The sequence below is a fragment of the Neomonachus schauinslandi genome, chromosome 5 (assembly GCF_002201575.2).
Source record: "Neomonachus schauinslandi chromosome 5, ASM220157v2, whole genome shotgun sequence".
NCBI classification, from domain to species: domain Eukaryota; kingdom Metazoa; phylum Chordata; class Mammalia; order Carnivora; family Phocidae; genus Neomonachus; species Neomonachus schauinslandi.
Genome location: NC_058407.1, coordinates 60,163,661 through 60,184,972, shown reverse-complemented (window position 1 = coordinate 60,184,972; position 21,312 = coordinate 60,163,661). Strand labels below are relative to the sequence as shown.

At 40.4% G+C, this 21,312-nt stretch overlaps 1 protein-coding gene across 1 annotated transcript in view; it reads right to left on the bottom strand.

Annotated features, from left to right (window-relative positions):
* LOC110577398 (cyclic AMP-dependent transcription factor ATF-7) overlaps positions 1 to 20,380 on the bottom strand; it is a 90,275-nt gene extending 69,895 nt beyond the window's left edge. The window contains exon 1 of the mRNA XM_021686721.2: positions 20,262 to 20,380. The gene's annotated coding sequence lies outside the window, so the exon portion shown is untranslated. The remainder of the gene's footprint in view (positions 1 to 20,261) is intronic.
* Positions 20,381 to 21,312: the final 932 nt, after the last annotated feature.

The following is a 21,312-nucleotide window of genomic DNA, read 5'->3' as shown; positions in this document are numbered from 1 at the left end:
CTTGAAATGTTGATCGAAATTCTTTGTCAAAGAACAATTAATTCCAATACAAATGTGTTGGGGAAATATCTCATTTCCCAACTAGGAATAAAAATAGAGGTGGAGATGGATAAGGATGAGAAATGCAAATCATAGTAAAAATATTCCTAAAAGATAAACAGGGTTTTGAAAGGGGGGGGGGGCACAAAAATAGTCTTCATAGGAAAAACTCCTAAAGGATATTTTCGAACATCCTTCTACAAGAAAGGAAGGTGTAGAAAACAGTATTAACAAGGGAAGATGAAAGAGGAAGAACTAGAATTTGAATATGCCTAGAAACAACTTCAGAACTGTAACTAAACTCAAATTTTTATCTTGGAGATAAATCAAAATATCAGGTTAACCTCAGTCAGGTCTGCATTAAAATAAAATGTTAAAGTGCTAGACTGAATTTGGTAATCAGAAAACCCTGCTTAAAACTCAGAGGGGAGCTAGGTAGCATCTCTCCTACTCTCTTAAGACTCACTCTGGGGTTGGAAACCAGTATATCTGGTGCTCTGATCAGTAATTCCACAACTAATCAGTGTTTAAAATTGTGGGGTGCCCCCCAAAACAGAAAGGGCTTCTTAGTCATCTTTCAGTGTGCTAGGAACAGGGTCTAACTATGAAGGAAACTGATGCTGCAGCATTGCTGTAATGGAAGAGAGCCTGTATGTACATAGGTATACACAGATTTATATCACATTTAGCCAGGATAAATTGCTTCAATAAATTCTATTCCTAGGAGAAGCCAGCTGAAGCTGATGATTGGGTACTGGGAAAATGAGAGCTTTATTCTTCTTCACACAGCCCCAGGACAAGAGGTTTTCTGGTTTGTTTGTTTTAAATACATGATGATTTTTTAGCACTTTCTGGAACTATGACATAGCGCAAAAAATAAACATAAAGTAAATAAAAGTAAATAAATGCAAAGACCATGGCCATTATGACTGAAAATTCAGGACATTTCTGGAAAACAGTTCATTTCTGGAAAAATCCCTAACTGCTGTGCTGAAGATAATTTCACCTCCTAGTCCCAAACCCTGCTTTCCTAATATAATCAGGAAATGAGAATTTTATCTCAACAAGGTCCTGTAGCATATTTTCAACCAGGAAGTAAACTACAAGGACTAGAGCAGACATAACATAAGGACCAGGTGGAACTCCTTCCTTTTACCTTGTTTCTGTTATTTGAGGCTAAATTTTCTGTTTTCTACCTAGTTAGAGGAGAAAAAGAGGGCTTGCTGGCTGAGCAGTAGGGCAGCACTGGCATAGGAAGTGACTGAACAAACTCTGGAATGGTTTCCCTCCAACCACAAAATTCAAAATGTAACTTGGTTTTGTACAATCATATCACAATATATGGCTTCCAAATTTTATTTAACTGTATCCTTACTAGGAAATAGAAATGAAAAATCATGATTTTCTAAAGAAAACAAAAGGCAAAACCAAGTTGGGGGAAAAGTATTAAATGTAAAAGAAGCAAGCATTTTCATGGCTCTTAAATACTCAAATCTGACGATCACTAACTAGGATTTCCTGCTTCCTTCCCACTTTACTGGCTTTTTGTTTTCCCATTTTCACCAAAAGGAGGATCACAATGGGAGGAAGAAGGCCCTCTTTCTTAAATACCCAGAATTATTTTGAAATCATTCCTCAGTCTCTTGCTCCTTTTCATTTCCATCATTCTTGCTTTTTCACTTTAGGGTGATTTGTCTTTTTTAAGAATTAAATATATAACAACAATAAATAATGATCTGTTCTCCTACTTAAAAAAAAAAAAATCCAGGGGCGCCTGGGTGGCTCAGTCGTTAAGCATCTGCCTTCGGCTCAGGTCATGATCCCAGGGTCCTGGGATCGAGCCCCGCATCGAGCCCCGCATCGAGCCCGGCATCGAGCCCCGCATCGGGCTCCCTGCTCAGCAGGAAGTCTGCTTCTCCCTCTCCCGCTCCCCCTCCTTGTGTTCCTGCTCTCGCTGTCTCTCTCTCTGTCAAATAAATAAATAAATAAAATCTTTAAAAAAAAAAAATCCAGCTTACATCTTTTTAAATTCCCAGTCAGCTTAATCAATAGCTACATATAAGGAATGCCATTGCTTATTTCTATTTGATACTTAAAACAAATCTCTAATTATGAGAGAGGTCAAACTGATGCCTTCTCAAGAACAAAAAGCAGCACATTTCTGTAGTATAAACAGGCTGAGACAAAGGTGAAATCTTGAATAAAGATGCTGCCATTCGCTAGAATTTAACTCATGGCCCATTTGTAACTGTACTACTTGACACGTAGATCACGTGTCTAGGCGTGACACTCATGTCTGTCACCTACTCCTCAATCTATTCCTCAGGATGAAACTCAGCATTTTACACAACTAACCAATAAATGACAGGCAAAGGATACACACATTAAGAGACATTTCCAGGGCGCCTGGGTGGCTCAGTTGGTTAAGCGACTGCCTTCGGCTCAGGTCATGATCCTGGAGTCCCGGGATTGAGTCCCGCATCGGGCTCCCTGCTCGGCAGGGAGTCTGCTTCTCCCTCTGACCCTCCCCCCTCTCATGCTCTCTCTATCTCAGTCTCTCTCTCAAATAAATAAATAAAATCCTAAAAAAAAAAAAAAGAGAGACATTTCCAGGAGGAAGTGAGATGCTTTCAGAGGAGATCTTAGAACAGGAAAACAAAGATGAAGAAAAAGGCCGTCCTATAGGCCAAGTCTGCAGAAGAAAAGGCTCATGTACTCGGGAGTCACCAGAATGCATAAATGATAAAAATTACTATTTACTCAAAAGAGAGAAAGTTATCTGAATGCTGGGAGAGAAGTGAAGAAAATCCAAAGTTTAGAGACTGATTTTTAATAACTGGGATAATTTCATAAAATCTATGTTAAACAGTTTTGTCAAAACCAGAAGTATATCCTAAAATGGTCAATGTGCAAATAAGAAAACTGATTTTCTATGTATATACATATATACATGTATATATACACACACACATATATATGCATATCTATCTTTTTTTTCTTTCTTCTTTTTTAATAGAATGAGGATGAAGTCTGTCACTGAGGACTACAAAGTCAATTCTCTGGACCCAGCTATAATGTGATTATCTCTTTAGTAACTAATTGCTGTTCATAAAATGGCCCAACTTTAGTAAGGAATAAAAGCCATGTACAAACACACCCAGGGGCCTGTTCTTAGGTTCCTAATAACAAAAAGCAGATACTGCTAAGTACAAAAAATGAGAAGGGCATATGCACCATTAATATCAAAAATTCATGAAATCTAGAAGGGGTTCAGACTAGCTATCATTCATTCATTCAAAAAACATTACTAAGGAACTAAGTGCCAGGCAAAGTGGACATAAAAATAAAAAGACAATAATCCTTTGCAAAAAAAAAGAATCTTTCACTCATCTTCAAAGAAAAACTAGAGTTGGACAGTAGTTAAAGCAGTAAAAAAACAGTTTTTAGTCAGAACTATTGCAATAGGGGAAAAGAGATCTCAGTACAGAACTGGGCTCAATTCTGAAAACATCAGGGGCAAATGGAAATTTATAGCCAAGGACCATGGTGGGGGCTAATGGATGGAAAAGTACTAAGAGGAAACATCAGGAGAAGGGGATTCTGACTAAACCGACCTAACAAGATTCTTGCTAAAGATAGGCCAGGATGGGGCGCCTGGGTGGCTCAGTTGGTTAAGCGACTGCCTTCAGCTCAGGTCATGATCCTGGAGTCCCAGGATCGAGTCCCGCATCGGGCTCCCTGCTCGGCAGGGAGTCTGCTTCTCCCTCTGACCCTCCCCCTTCTCATGTGCTCTCTCTCATTCTCTCTCTCTCAAATAAAAAAAAAAAAAAAAAAAAAAGATAGGCCAGGATGATGATACATAACCTAGGGGATGGTGAAAGATGAAGAACCTGATCAGATATGAGGGTGATCAGATACCGATGGTGAGGGATTCTTGCTAAAACTGGATCTTACAAGAAAGTACACTGATGGGCCTAAAAGAAGGTTCAGGAAACTGCCTAAAGTTTGGTCAAGGAATTTTTGTCATTTGGCATGAGAGATGCCAAGTAAGTGGTAAGAATGATGGCTTAATTTACAAGTTCAATTAGTCAAGAGACTGATCAGTATACACATTAGATCCCTTGCTATTTCTTATTATTTATGGTCATTTATCAAATTCCTTTGCTAGACAACTTCAGAGAGTACAGGCAAGAGCACAAAAAAGAGGGATTTAAAGTCTTGGTAAAAGATCTGACAAGGACAAAGTTTGAAACTAATAATCACAATTTACTCTGTGGATCAAAAAGTAAATATGGTCAGTTTTAAAATTCATCAATTTACTGGGGTGCCTAGGTGGCTCAATCAGTTAAGCATCTGACTCTTGGTCTCAGCCCAGGTCTTGATCTCAGGGTCGTGAGTTCAAGCCACGAGTTGTGTTCCATCCACACCGGGCATGGGGCCTACTTAAACACAAAACAAAACACCTTAAAATTCATCAATTCACTGAATACTTTATTCAGTGCCTACCCCACACTCTAGGCCCCGGAATTCAACAGTGACAAGGTTTCTACCCTTACAGTGCTTGTACTCTAAAAGGAAGAAATAAACACTAAGCAAGTAAACAAAATAATTTTAGATTAATAGCAGATAACTGCTATGAAAGAAATGAAATGGTGATGTTAGTGGCTACGAGCAGGCTATTTCAGTTTCATGAATAAAAAGGAAATGGCTGTATTATCTGTGACCAAAAAGGGAACGGGGTAGAATATAGAGATCTGGGTTAAAACTTCTGGACGCCTTTCCTCTCATAACACAGGTGATTTTTGGTAAATATTTTTTTATTTAATATGAAGCCAATATTCAAGTATACTCTGCTGAAATTCTACATTTATCTTCCTGTTTTTTTCAGAAAGCTGCCAGCTAGGTCCACAAAACAATTGCTACCCAGGTATTTGTGTATTTAAAGCTAAACATGTTTGACATATTTTAAATACATATTCTTCTTAAGACATATTTTAAGTACATACTTTACAACTACTTTGTGCCTAAAGCACTTGATGTGGCTACACCCAACCAACTCTGTGCTTTCCTTATCATCCAAATAACATAGAGGAGGATCCATAGCTTTTGATTAGAGTGTTAAAAAATGGGGAGAAGGAAGATTATTTGTCAAGTTAACCCTTCATTGGCCCTTGAAAACAAAACCGAGGCCAGAGCTGTTAAGATATATTTTCAACTATAAAAGAAATGTAGCAGAGGGGGGCCTAGCTGGCTTCATAGGTAGAGCATGCGACTCTTGATCTCGGGGTTGTGAGTTCAAGCCCCACATTGGGTGTGGAGCCTATTTAGAAAAATAAATGAAGTAAAATAAAATCTTAAATAAAAAAAGAAACATTAAAAAAAGAATGCCACAGACATTCTTATGCCTTCATATAAGACTTTTGGTAGTACATATTTGAACAATCTTTCTGGAAAGCAATCTGGCAATATTTATATTGTCTTAAAAATTTTTTTTTAGGGCGCCTGGGTGGCTCAGTTGGTTAAGCGACTGCCTTCGCCTCAGGTCATGATCCTGGAGTCCCTGGATCGAGTCCCGCGTCGGGCTCCCTGCTCGGCCGGGAGGCTGCTTCTGCTTCTGACCCTCCCCCCTCTCATGTGCTCTCTCTCTCTCATTCTCTCTGTCTCAAATAAATAAATAAAATCTTTTAAAAAAAATTTTATTTATTTATTTGACAGAGAGAGAGAGCACAAGCAGGGGAGTTAAAAAAAATTTTATTTATTTATTTGACAGAGAGAGAGAGCACAAGCAGGGGAGCAGCAGGCAGAGGGAGAGGGAGAAGCAGGCCCCTCTTGGAGCAGGGAGCCCGATGCAGGGACTAGATTCCAGGACCCTGGGATCACAACCTGAGCAGAAGGCAGACACTTAACCGACTGAGCCACCCAGGTGCCCTTGTCTTAAAATGTTTTGTATCCCTTGAACAAATCTTTTTTTTTTTAAAGATTTTATTTATTTATTTGACAGAGAGACACAGCAAGAGAGGGAACACAAGCAGGGGGAGTGGGAGAGGAAGAAGCAGACCACCTGCGGAGCAGGGAGCCCGATGCGGGGCTCGATCCCAGGACCCTGGGACCATGACCCGAGCAGAAGGCAGACGCCTAACAACTGAGCCACCCAGGCGCCCCTGAACAAATCATTCTTTTTTCAGGATTTTATTCTGAGGTTAAAGCCCAAAACATGGACCATTTATATATTAAAATGCTCATTATAGTCCTATTTATAACAATAAGAAAAAAAGAACAGGAATTAAATGTTTAAGAATGAATCAATGTAAGATACTGCCTGACAACAGGCTATATTTAAGTTAAGAATAACGTTTCTGAAAGCTGTTTAATGACATAAGAAAATGCTATACATTCTGTGGGGGGAAAAAAGCAGGATATAAAATTGCATATGCACCATAATTCCAAATCTATAAAAAAAGCAAACAAAATAGGGGTGCCTGGCTAGCTCAGTCAGTAGAACATGCAACTCTACGACTCTTGATCTTGGGGTCATGAGTTCAAGCCCCACACTGGGCGTAGAGCCTACTGAAAAAAAAAAAAAAAGCAAACAAATAATAAGCATATAAAAAGATAAGGGAATTGACATCAAATGTTAATAATGGTTATCTCTGGATAATGGTATTCCAGGTAATTTTGTTTTCTTCTTCGTACGTTCAGTATTTTCCAAAGTCTACAATGATCACAGATTGCTTTTAAAAAATAAAAATAATATAGTGTAATCTAATAAAAACAATGATCTGCATGACTTAAAAAAAATGTCTATGAGTTAAAAAAATGTCCACATCTGGTAGACTCTTCTAAAGCACTAAACAGTATATTTACAAATCATGCAAGGTTGTTCATTCTCTACTACAAAGCAACAAAACCAACTGACAAATTAAGTTCAAAATGGACTACCAAAAAATCTTTCTAAAATTATAAACTCGCAGCTTCATATAGAAACAGACACAGTGGAAACTGGTGGAAACTTAAACATATCGATACACAGGGTAATCAAGCAGTTCAAGATAGTTCCTCCTTTGTTACCTTCAAGGACCCATTTTCAAAATCCCATGAATGCTCCCTAACGAGTATTACTTGTATTAAACATTTAGAAATTTCCCCAGCCATTCATCACAAAGAGAATAAAGAGAGCCGAAACCAAGCTTAGCAGGTACTAAATGCCTTTCAGCTCAGCTATAAACAAGCTTAAAAATGTAGACAGGCACCCAAACAGAGCTCTATGGGCCCCATTCCCTTATGATATTAAAAAGAAAGAAATTATATACAAACAGTTCTCTTCCAAGAACATAACTTTGAATACCAAGTTTGACTTTAAGATAATTTAGCTGCTGCTAAGCAAAGAGTACAAACACCAAAGATCTCTACCACAGCAGTCTCAACATTTTATTCTCCATAGGATACTCAGTGTTGCTGTGATTTGCATTACATCTAGAAAATTGATTTAAGGAAAAGATACCAATAAACATATGAACTGTGAGACTATAATGCATATTATGTGAACCTCAGAAAACAAAGAAGACTCAGGTTTTAACCAGGTAGTAGATTATTTAGGAATTGAAATTTCTGTTCATAAATTCTGGGTTTGTTTTCCACTGTATTATTCAGCATAAAAACAGTTTAGCATATATTATTTCCCTAGTAGGTAAACCAATTGCCCCAAAGGGATTATAGAAAGCACATATATCACTGTAATCTTAAACTAACTTGCCTTACTGTTTTATATCAGCGTTTTTGTAAAGCACTTTGCTAACAGACTGGAAAACTGAGGTAGAGAGTTATTAAAAAAAAAAAAATAGACAAAAGATGAGTCAAGAGGTTGAGGCTGGCCTGAATCCCAGTTACCTATTCTCACACACCTCAAAAAAGATATAAAAATGGATAGCACATCTTTTTAGAACTCCTAAAAATTAGGGATGCCGGGGTGGCTCAGCAGGTTAAGTGTCTGCCTTCGGCTCAGGTCATGATCCCACGGTCCTGGGATCGAGTTCCGCATCAGGATCCTTGCTCAGCAGGGGGCCTGCTTATCCCTCTGCCTGCCACTCCCCCTGCTTGTGCTTTCTCTGACAAATAAATAAATAAAATCTTAAAAAACAAAAACAAAAACCTCCTAAGAGTTGTATGATAACCTGCATATTGTGTAACTATTTCCAACTGAACTGTGTTATTTCCAAAAATTTACACACAATAGGTGTTTCTTATATGTTTATTAGACAAATGAATGTCCAGAAATACAAACTGGAGGGACTACAAATTCTTGGAGCATTATTTTTGTCTAGGAAAATTAAATAATGTTCATAGTTTTAACATTAAGTGTGTGTGTGTATAATTTTGTGTGTGTGTGTGTGGTGGGCAGCAAAGCAAAGTTTATTGAGCAATAGTAAAAAGCTCTCAAAGAGGGAGGGGACCTGAGAGGGATACCCAACATTAAGTATATTTTATTACAATTTTTAAATTCATAATCCAGGGTGCCTGGGTGGCTCAGTTGGTTGAGCGACTGCCTTCGGCTCAGGTCATGATCCTGGAGTCCCCGGATCGAGTCCCGCATGGGGCTCCATGCTCGGCAGGGAGTCTGCTTCTCCCTCTGACCCTCCCCCCTCTCATGTGCTCTCTCTCTCTCATAAATAAATAAAATCTTTAAAAAAAAAAATTCACAACCCGTTATAGTATATGTCAAAGACTGGCAAACTTCAGTAAAGTTCAAATTTCAGTGTCCATAAAAAAGTTTTATGGGAATACAGCCATGCTTATCCTTTGCATGCTGTCTATGGCTTCTTAGGTGCTATAATGGCAGAGTTGAGTAGTTACAAACAGACCTCATGCCTCAAAGCCTTATTTACTATCTGGCCTTAGTTTGCAAACTCCTGATATTTATAAATAACTATTATTAAAACACATGGTTAATTAGGAGATTCCAATTATGACAAATGTCAGAGTGCGTTAATCATTTTTTTTAAAGATTTTATTTATTTATTTGACAGACACAGACATAGCAGGAGAAGGAACACAAGCAGGGGGAGCAGGAGAGGGAGAAGCAGGCTTCCTGAGGAGCAGGGAGCCCAGTGCGGGGGCTTGATCCCAGGACCCTGAGATCATGACCTGAGCCGAAGGCGGACGCCTAAGGACTGAGCCACCCAGGCGCCCCTGTGTTAATCATTAATAAGAGCTTTTATAATGTGACTATTCAAGTACTAATTTCTTTTTATTTGACTACAAATTTTAGAAATTAGGTTTTCTTTTTTTTTAAATAGGTTCCACACCCACATGGAGCCCAATGTGGGCCTCAAACTCACAACTGTGAGATCAAGCAAGACTTGAGCCATGATCAAGAGTCAGACACTTAACCGACCAAGCCACCCAGGCGCCCCTCTTTTTTTTTTTTTTTTTAATTTAAGTCATCTCTACACCCATTGTGGGGCTCAAGAGTAATATGCTCTTCTGACTCAGTCAGGTTCCTAAGAAATTAGGTCTTCTAAAAATAAGGTTAATTAAGCTAGCTCCATAGTTCTCAACCTTTAGCATATTCACTTGGGCACCTTGAAAAATACAGATTCCTATGCCTCCTGGATTTTCTTGGCTTTGGGGCCCAAGAATCTACACTTTATTTTTTTTATTTTTCTAAAGATTTTATTTATTTGACAGAGAGACAGCGAGAGAGGGAACACAAGCAGAGGGAGTGGGAGAGGGAGAAGCAGGCTTCCTACTGAGCAGGGAGCCTGATGCGGGGCTCGATCCCAGGACCCTGGGACCATGACCTGAGCCGAAGGCCGACACTTAATGACTGAGCCACCCAGGTACCCCAAGAATCTACACTTTAAAAAAACACCCTGGTGGCGCCTGGGTGGCTTAGTCGTTAAGTGTCTGCCTTTGGCTCAGGGGAATCGAGCCCGCATCAGGCTCCTTGCACAGCGGGAAGCCTGCTTCTCCCTCTCCCACTCCCCCTGCCTGTGTTCCTGCTCTCGCTTATCTCTCTGTCAAATAAATAAATAAAATCTTTTAAAAAATAAAATAAAAATAAAAAAACACCCTGGGTAATTCTGGTGCAAATGGTCAGTAACCCAGCCTTTGAGAGACACTAAAATGGTTGGAGAGCTTATAGTTCTTCCATATTGTAAACAGCTGTATTTTACCAATTTGGTACTATAAGACAGCAGTTCTCAAAGTGGGCTCCAGGGATCCCCATAGATTCCTAAGACCCCTTCAGAGTCTTCATGGGTGTTCAAGTCATACATGGATAAAAGATCTATTTAAAGGGCAAGATAGGCTGATTCATTTTAATGTAACAAAGTATTAAAAGTTCAGAGATGTGGTTTCAGATTTTACACAATAGCTAACCTTTAAGAAACTATCACATTTTGGATTCTGGTATAGTATCAAAGAAGAACGACTATCTACAATTAATTATCTGAAAAGAATCTTTCCTTTTCCTGGGCGCCTGGGTGGCTCAGTCGGTTGAGCATCGGACTCTTGGTTTCCACTCAGGTCATGATCTCATAGGTTGTGGGATCAAGTCCCACATCCAGCACCTTGCTCAGCACAGAGTCTGCTTGAAGATTCTCTCCCTCTGCCCCTTCCCTCCTCAAATAAATAAATCTTTAAAAATAAATCTTTCCTTTTCCTATTAGTATCTGCGTGTGAGCCCAGGTTATCTTCATATAGTTCAACCAAAACAACATATTGTAACAGACTGAATGCAGAAGCAGATATGAGAATCCAGCTGTTTTCTATTAAGCCAGACATTAAAAGGTTTAAAGCCCTGCCCCTAAATTTTTCTGACACTATAATAGTTATTTATGTTGTTATTTTATTTATTTTTTCAAAGATTTTATTTATTTATCTGACAGATAGCGAGAGAGGGAACACAAGCAGGGGGAGTGGGAGAGGGAGAAGCAGGCTTCCCGCCAAGCAGGGAGCCCAATGCGGGGCTCGATCCCAGGACCCTGGGATCATGACCTGAGCCGAAGGCAGACGCTTAACGACTGAGCCACCCAGGCGCCCCTATGTTGTTATTTTAAGGTAAATGTTTTTTCAATTTCTCCATTTTAATTTCTAAAATGCTCAATGTCAATAGATATAACCAAGACAAACCCTTTGGAGTCCCCAACAATTATGAAGAGTATAAAGGGGTAGGTACTGAGACCAAAAGCAGTTTGAGACCCACTGCTTTAAGAAATACACAAACAATAGAGTACCCTGGATTGATCAAAGAGAAAGTTAAAATTAATTTCTGGATTTTGAGCTCTGACATGCAGGGACAGGTTTCAAAAAAAGGAGCCAGCTTAAATAGACCAAATAGTTTTGTAGCAAATGACTGAAAACAGATGGGAGTGAGAATTAGGCTGAATCGTAAGTTAGGCAACAACACATGGCCAAAGCTTAGAACCTATCTGGGAACAGCTTCATATAGGCAACTACTTGACTAGAACTTTTTTTTAAGTCTCTCTAGGCTTTTGGAGGATTCAAGGAACTATTTTAAGCTATCCTCAGAAAGGTTAATAAAGTAAAAACAAAGAAGCAACAACTTGCTAAAGTGACAGCAGGAAGCAGAGTTAGAAATAACTAGAGAACATTATACCTATCTACGTTTGGCCTCAATGCATTTTAGAAGTTGAAAAATTCCTGGAAACTGGTAGGCTGTCAAAAATCTAATGCTGTGTTTTGGTTTTTTTCGGACTCATTTTCAGATAAAGTATCATCCCTAAAACAATACACCAATAGCAATCAACCACAAAACACTCTTTTTTTTTTTTTTTTTAAGATTTTTTATTTATTTGACAGGAGAGAGTACAAGCAAGGGTAGCGGCAGGCAGAGGTAGAGGGAAAAGCAGGCTCCCCGCTCAGCAGGGAACCCAATGTGGGGTTCAATCCCAGGACCTGGGATCATGACCTGAGCCGAAGGCAGACACTTAACGGTCTGAGCCACCCAGGTGCCCCCCAAAACTCTAATCTTTAAGGATAAATGTAAAATCTTCGTGGACTTAATTTCTTTTTTTTTTTTAAAGATTTTATTTATTTATTTGACAGAGAAAGACACAGCGAGAGAGGGAACACAAGCGGGGGGGGGGGGAGAGGGAGAAGCAGGCTCCCCGCCGAGCAGGGAGCCCGATACGGGACTCGATCCAGGGACTCGAGGATCATGACCTGAGCCGAAGGCAGTCGCTTAACCAAGTGAGCCACCCAGGCGCCCAATTCCTTTTTTTTTTTTTTAATGGACTTAATTTAAATAGACTGCTAACAACAGTAAACTTGATAGACTTTAATATTAAACCCTAGTATGAGTTCGGCCCTAGATAGGAAATTGCTACAACATCCCATAATGACAATCATGGAGATGCTTAGAAATTCTCAAGGAAAAAAAATCTATTTTCTAAGACTATCCACATACTGGCAACACAGTGATCTATTTGGAGTATTCTAATGCTCACTGAACTGACTTTCTTTTTTTTTTTAAGATTCCATTTATTTATTCATGAGAGACAGAGAGAGAGAGAGACAGAGGGAGAAGCAGGCTCCCAAGGAGCAGGGAGCCCGATGCGGGACTCGATCCCAGGACCCTGGGATCATGACCTGAGCCGAAGGCAGATGCTTAACCATCTGAGCCACCCAGGCGCCCTCACTGAACTGACTTTCAACAGTCCCAAACACAGATGTGTAAAATATCAGAAAACTACTGCTTGCCCAAAACTTAAAAAAATAAAGAAATAAAGAAATGGTGCTACAGGAGAGAAGTTACTACCAGAAATACCAGAAAAACCATGTTAAATAAAACCAACATGGTGTTACTCAAGGCTGATAAAGCTTAAATAAATGTTACTGGCAAGAGGGCGCCTGGGTGGCTCAGATGGTTAAGCGTCTGCCTTCAGCTCAGGTCATGATCCCAGCGTCCTGGGATCCAGCCCCGCATCGGGCTCCCTGCTCGGCGGGAAGCCTGCTTCTCCCTCTCCCTCTGCCTCTCTCCCTGCTCATGCTCTCTCTCTCTCTCTCTCTCTGTATCTCTGTGTCTCAAATGAATAAATAAAATCTCTAAAAAAAAAAAATGTTACTGGCAAGAAACTTGGTGCCAATACAAATCATTTACAGCAGTCATATGTTCTAATCAATAAACCATCCTGTTTTTATAATATAGTCAGGCACATTCCTTTTCAGAAAGAATGATTATGCTCTATTTTTTTAATTTGGAAAAAAAGTAATTTTTTTTACTGCATGGTAAATTATAAGCCCCAAATACAATCTGACCAATTTAGCATATAAATCTTCTTTGTCCACTATGTCAGCAAGAAGCACTATACCAGATAAAATAGGTAATTTCACTCAAAACAAGTTGGATTTAGTGAGAAGGTGGGGCAATGGCAGAACGACACAGTTCCACGGAGGCCCAAGCCACAAGCTCAGAAAGTGACTTTTTAAGTTAAATCTTAGCTCCTGTTATGCTTTCTTAAGTTGATATTTATTAAAGATAAATGCATTCTTGAATAGAGAAACTTTTTTTTTTAAACATATAACGTATTATTTGTTTCAGGGGTACAGGTCTGTGATTCATCAGTCTTACACAATTCACAGCGCTCACCATAGCACACACCCTCCCCAGTGTCCATCACCCAGCCACCCCATCCCTCCCACCCATCTCCACTCCAGCAACCCTCAGTTTGTTTCCTGAGATTAAGAGTCTCTTATGGTTTGTCTCCCTCTCTGGTTTCCTCTTGAAGAGAAACTTTTTTTTTTTTAAGTAAACTCTACACCCAATGTGGGGCTCGAACTCACAACCCAAGACCAAGAGTCGCATGCTCCACTGACTGACCCAGCCAGGCATCCTGAAAAGAGAAACTTTTTACATACTTGGGTTTCAAACATGAGAACATTTAGGATTAAAATTACCAAAAGATGAGAAAAAGCTAACAAAGTGAAGTCGTGACTTTGTAATGAGTTTTGTTCTCTGATTAAGTGTTCTTACATCCTTCATAAGATTACTGTAGTTAAAAAAAAAAAGATTGGGGCGCCTGGGTGGCTCAGTCGTTAAGCGTCTGCCTTCGGCTCAGGTCATGAGCCCAGGGTCCTGGGATCGAGCTCCGCATCGGGCTCCCTGCTCCGCGGAAAGCCTGCTTCTCCCTCTCCTGCTCCTGCTCCCCTTGCTTGTGTTCCCTCTCTCACTGTGTTTGTCAAATAAATAAAAATATCTTTAAAAAAAAAAGATTACTGCAGTAACTCACATTTGCCTTAATTGGGAATCTTTCCTAGATGTATGCCTACAAAGTTTTAAAAACTAGATAACCATCCTGTTTTTATAATATAGTCAGGCAAATTTGTCTTTCCATAAAATTTTTCCTGAAATATAACACTCATCCATCCTCTCTAAGGAAGCCAAGCAGTATATGTTTACTTTCAAAACTAAACTGAATTTTCTTCATTGTATACAAGCAGTGGGTATATTATTCAGACACCTTCCCCCCACCACGCCACACACACTTTCTAAACAAAAGGATAAACAAGAGAAACAAAGAAAACAAAATACTATGGCTTAAGGGTGGGGGGACAAACAAACATTATTTCAACACAAAGTGTCCACCAGGGAAATTCTGGAGAGACAATATCATGATGAAATATTTTAAGACATGAAATGACCCCAATGCAAAATTTTGTTGTTGTTGATTCTTGTTTGGTTTCTTGCTCAAAGGAGTTATTTCTTGACATTTATGTTCCTTACTTTCTGTTTAGCCATTCCCACTGGGTCAGTAGAACCACTTCAATTTCATTTTCTTTAATGTCTATTTTTCTTCCTGATTCTTCAATAGTAAGTTCTTTGATCTGAGTTTCTATTTATGAATGTTTGGACTGGAAAGGACCTTGAGGGGTCATCAAGTCCATCCTTCTGCTTTCCAGGAGAATTCATAACTAAACAATCTCAAATGGATGAGAAGCTATCAAAAGATGCATCCTGTCCCTAACAGCATGCTACTTCATTCCGCAGAGACATTTCCATTCACAATTTGCAATTTTCTAAAAGTGAAAGTAAAAATTAAAACCCCAAAAGAGGAAGGTGCTTTAAAAATGCATTTATCAGCTAAAATTGCTCAAACATAAGTTCAACTATCAAGTCTAAAATTAACACACAGGAAAGTTGTTGGCTGCCAACACAGTCTTTAGTCTCTAGAGACGTCTTCTGATGTTCTGGCTTATTTCTAGCACAATTTTACCTATAGCACAGAGCATGACAAACTTAGCCCACCACATCAATAAACTATAATTATAAAAGTCAATTATATGTGTGTGTGTATGTGTGTGTGGTGTTTTTTTTCTTACAGGTAGTGTAGGTTTTTATTCCAAACAAAACGAAAAGTTAGGTCTAGCCTGGAGATGTCAATATTATGGGGAAGCTATGATATAACTGTTACATGGACAATAGTTAATTTTTTAATATGTTACTTAAAATGCCAAAGATTCCAAAACAGAATTTCATCTGATGACACAAAATATGCAACTATGCAGAACCACTGTTAATCATTCTAGAATTATTTTAAAAATTAAAAATAAAGGAAACAGGACCAGCAATGTTGGAAAGGGGGGGGCAATTATACTTAAAAAAATAGGGGAATTATTATTATTTTTTTTTAAAGATTTTATTTATTTATTCATGAGAGACAGAGAGAGAGAGAGAGAGAGAGAGAGAAGCAGGCTCCCAAGGAGCAGGGAGCCCGATGCGGGACTCGATCCCAGGACCCTAGGATCATGACCTGAGCCGAAGGCAGATGCTTAACCATCTGAGCCACCCAGGCGCCCAAAAATAGGGGAATTATTAAATAGATGTCTTATAAACAACTGGCAAGTAATGCAGTGATTTATAAACACTAGCATGACCTAGCTAGGCAGCAACTAATGTCTAACCTCATTTCATTTTTTTTTTTTAAAGATTTTATTTATTTATTTGAGAGAGAGAGAATGAGAGACAGAGCACGAGAGGGAAGAGGGCAGAGGGAGAAGCAGACCCCCTGCTGAGCAGGGAGCCCGATGCGGGACTCGATCCTAGGACTCCAGGATCATGACCTGAGCCGAAGGCAGTTGCTTAACCAACTGAGCCACCCAGGCGCCCCTCATTTCATTTTTTAACAGGTCACTAGCCTAGGAGCTTAGGGATAGGTCAGAGACAATATATTTAGATTTCAACAGGATACCTCTTAATATTTCACAGGAAATATAAGTTAGATGATAAAACAGAAGGTTGATTCATAATTGAATTTTACCCAAAAGGTTGATAAGTGGATTAATATCAACCTAATGAGAGCATGCTGATGTTATATGGCACTGCTCCACCCTTATATATTTTTACCAGTGACCTAAACAAAAAACATAGGTATTTATGTCTCATTTATAAAATTTATCTATCAATGATACAAACATCAGGATATGATATGAGGAATGGCTAAGAGGCCAAATAACATTATTAAGCTAAAACAATAAGCCCAAATGAACAAGATGACAATTACAAGGATAAATGTAAGGTCATCAATTACATTTAAAAAATCAATTACACAAATTAACGTGATTTTAGGCTTTAAGAACAGAGGTACAGGGACGCCTGGGTGGCTCAGTCGGTTAAGCATCTGCCTTCAGCTCAGGTCATGATCCCGGGGTCCTGGGATCGAGTCCCGCATCGGGCTCCCTGCTCCGCGGGGAGCCTGCTTCTCCCTCTGCCTCTGCCTCTCTCTCTCTATCTCTCATGAATAAATAAATAAAATCTTTAAAAAAAAAAAAAAAGAACAGAGGTACAGAGCACAGCAGAAAAGAGGCCATACTCTCCCCTGTACTTTGTATTGATCAGATTATACCTGAGGTGTTATATTTCAGATCTAGAAAGAAACCCTAAATACAGGCAACCCAGTTCATGAGAAGCCTGAACTTTATTAAAAATGGTCACTTAAGGAATGCTGAAATAACTTGGGATATTTATCCCACTACATAACTGTCATCGAATACTTGAAGGGCTACCATGCTGACAAGGAATTAGGTTTATTTATTGTAGCTGCAAATGGCAGAACTAAAGAGCTTCAGCACAATGTAAAGAATGTTCTAAAAGCAGACCTCCAGTGCAGCACCTGGGTGGCTCAGTCGTTAAGCGTCTGCCTTCGGCTCAGGTCATGATCCCAGGGTCCTGGGATCAAGCCCTGCAGTGGGCTCCCTGCTCAGCGGGGAGTCTGCTTCTCCCTCTCCCACTCCCCCTGCGCGTGTTCCTGCTCTTGCTATCTCTGTGTCAAATAAATAAATAAAATCTTTAAAAAAAAAAAAGTCACATGCTCCACCGACTAAGCCAGCCAGGCACCCGATGGAAAACTTTTTCATGAACTCTAAAATCAGAGTACCATTTTCAGAGAAACCAACAACAAAAGAAATTAACGCTTTTGCTTTTTAAATGAATGCTGCATTTGTTTTTCTGAAAGAAACAACATCTGCACCTTAATTTTAGTACCTTTATCAAGGGATAAGGGACAATTATATGCCAGTCTGCCAACTAGTCTCAAGAAGAGAGCTGTCTTTGTTATACATTTACATGGCAATGCTATTTGCTCCACCTAAAACTTCCTTGCAAGGAGAAGGCTCCTCCTTATCAAACGTGGATGAGGCTGCTTAACACTGACTCCCTCCTACTGCAGGCTAGGAAAAACTCCGTCTTGACATGTACAAAACAGTAACTTGTGAGAACTTCAGAGCAGCTGTGTTCAGGCAGAGCCAGGGACTTTACTTGAGGCAAAGAAGCAGCTTAAGAGTTGGTTGAAAAAAAAACAATTTTCATTTTGAGTTGGAAGTGGGGAGAGGAAAGAAAAAGGAGGTACAGTAGCAGTATCCATTAACATTTAAAAGCCCTGGTAAACAAAAATGCTTAAAAATTACAACACTGAAACCATCATAGGATGCAACCTTTGATCCACAAGTTTAAAGATGCGCAGTGTTGCCACTCCCTAGCTTTCTGCTAGGTGTTAACACTGATGAGATTAAAAAAAAAAAAATCTTGCATTTAATAGTGCCCAAGTTAAAGCCATCACAATTCGAAAACGGAAGAATAAAACAAGGGGCTTTGCTCTTTCATTGGGTATTTTTTGTTCTGCTGCCAGGCAAACTGTGAAAATGTCTGAATGTCCAACAGCACTGCTCTGAATGTGAAATACTGGAATCCAATTCAGTAATTAATGCTAAAGGGTGTAGGGGCAACTTTCTCGCCAGGAGAAAAAGCTTCAAATGGTTGCTGAAAACCAAAGGTTAATACAAAGCAACACACTCTGGTTTCTCTTCATATAAGAGCTTTACCGGCATTTCAGACATTATTTTGCTTCTCAAAAGTAAAAGGAGCAGAGAAGGATGTAAAAGACAAATCTATGCAGTAGCAAACAAGTTCTTAATTAACTGGCCGTATTAGTTCAATTCATTATTAAGTAACACACAACTATCAAACAAAGGGCAAAGGCTTGTCCCTTTGCTGTACAGAATTAAGAACAAACTGGTAAGACTACTTAGTATAGCTGCCAAACTTTTCTTTAGCTTCTTTTCTTACAGACATGTTACATTTCGCAATAGTCTCCACTTACCTTACATCCTCCCATATTTAAGTACAAATTGTGTTTGATTTCCCCAACCCCTGCCCTAAGATATTATGACATATCTTTGGCTTCTGAGTTTAGACACAAAGGAAGAAACTGAAAGTTTTTCACTTTCCTGAAATATATGTCCATCTTATTTACACCATTTTAAAATATATAACATAAGCTAAGTAAAACTAACTGCAACCATCCATTTAACAAACTCCAAGAATATGAGTGGATAAGACACACATTTAACAAAACAAACTTCAGTTTAGTATATTTTTCTGTGCTTAAACCGTCTTTACAAGAATTCTTACACTACTGCAAAGTTTATAAATATAGGAATCGAGCTTGCCCAGAAAACTCTGTACACCCCCACAAACCTACACTTACTATGACACAACTTCTGGAGATACTGAAACACCCTCTGTTAAGTAGAAAACAAACTTTTAAAGTTAGGAAAGTAGCAACGCAGCAATCTAGGTAGGAGGTGCCCTGGGTAGTAAACGCCCCACTTAGAGAACATAACAAGCAATTCAGAGCAACATGACTCCCAATGGGGCTCCAACATGTACCGCTCAAGTCCCAAGCCCCCATCCCTGAGTTCAGGAAGAGATGAGTGTAGGAAGAGTAAGAGAGGGAGAAAGGAAATCAGAGTAGAAGCGATGAAAGCGTTCTATTTTTCTCCTCCTCTACTCCTACCCCACTATTCTTGCAAGCTGGTCACCAGACTAGGTGCCATATACAGCAAAAGCCCCAAATCAATATCCTAGGCTGCTTCTGATACCTAGGCCTGTATATTATCAGCTGTCTCCTTTCCAAACACCTCCTTTACCCCTCCGAATTCCCTTATACTCTTCCCAAAGTGATACCTTTTGGCTCGTAAGCCCACCTCTATTAAGTCTTTCTAAACCCATTCACTGAATTTTCTCCAAATTCATACTTTCTCTCTGAAATCATGTCCCTATTCTTTTTCATAATTCAATCGAAATGCCATGACTCTCATTTCCAATGATTTATCTCTACCTATCTTTCCAACCAAACCCAATGCCATGTTTTCACCTACTGTTCCCTACCTCCTACCTATTACCCTTAGCTCTTCAATGCCAAGCCCCTAACCCCACTTTGGTAAGCCTGAGTCTTCAACCAATTTAGTACCCCTCCCCTTCCTCCCATTCCACCCCATCCCATGATCCTCCCATTAGGCTCTACTAGACTTCCATTCCCTCAGGATTCAACTCCCCTCTCCTTGCCACGCCCTGTGCCCCCCCGGGGCTACTTACCCCAAGTTCTCCCCACACTTCAGGCCTCTGGCCCCGCCTTCTCCCCCAGAGGAAGGAGGCGGTAGGAGGCAGAGAAGAGGGGCGGCACTCCGCAAGGTAAAGACGATCTCTCATTAGTGTTCATCGCCGCCAATCGTAGCTTCCTTCTCTTTTATTGGTCGGCATTAGTCCATGCCCCACCCACTTCCTCAGACAGGGCCTGGCCACCGCCTCAGCGCCCCCGTCCAACACCGACTGGGAGGGGAGACCCCGGCCTGGGACACTGAGAGTGGCCAGAGTTGAAAGAGAGACTCCGCCAGATCATGGACTAGTTAATGTTAAAAGAACTCACCCGCTGGTAGCTCCGTCGCCTCCCGCCCGCCCGCGTTCGTTCCCACAATCTGTCTCCAGCTCCTTCTTTCCCCCCCTCAGAGGAGCAGATACTTTCTTCTCGTCCGGCCAGGGGCGCTCACCTCTCGCGAGATGTTCTGCGGCGGGGGGGGGGGGGGGGGGGGAAGGAAGGGCGAGATCCGTAGGCCCTAAGTTGGAAAGGGGCCGAAAGGCGGGGCTCGGGGAAAAAAGAAGGGGCCGGGCTTTTGGTGGGCTGGACTGGACTGGAGAGAGAGGCTGAGCGAATTGAGTACATACAGTTACACGTGTTTGGCTGTGGAATATAGGGGTAAAAGAAAAAGGAAAGGGAATCCGTTCGGGTGCCTGTAGTGGTGGACATCCAAAAGGTGAAGTAAAGGCACCTGGCCGGCTCAGTCGGAACAGCTTGTGATTCTTGATCTTGGGGCCATGAGTTCAAGCCCCACGTTGGGTATGGAGATTATTTAAATAAATAAACGAAAAGCTCATAAAAGTCAGGACACTCAAAAGGTGAAGTAAATATTCTAGGGAATGAGATTATTTCAAAGGAGTGCACTTTCCCCCCTCCCTGGTCTCCCTAAAGGAGCGCACTTTAGAAACAAGAGAAGATGGGGCGCCTGGGTGGCTCAGTCGTTAAGCGTCTGCCTTCCGCTCAGGTCATGATCCCAGAGTCCTGGGATCCAGCCCCGCGTTGGGCTCCCTGTTTGGCAGGAAGCCTGCTTCTCCCATTCCCCCTGCCTGTGTTCTCTCTCTCGCTGTGTCTGTCAAATAAATGAATAAAATCTTAAAAACAAAAACAAAAAACCCAGGAGAAGATTAATACTTCAATGAAGCTGTTTAAAAAGGGGGGGAACCACCCCCTCCCACACCGACACACAAGGGGATTCAGGTTTCCGAACAGTCGAGTAATTGCATTTTCTTCTTTGCACTTAGAATACTACTACTGTGGCCTTAACCCGGGTGTGTGTGCGTGTGTGTGTGACTGTGTGTGTGTGTGTGTGTGTGTGTGTGACTGCATAAGGGGTGGGGTGCGG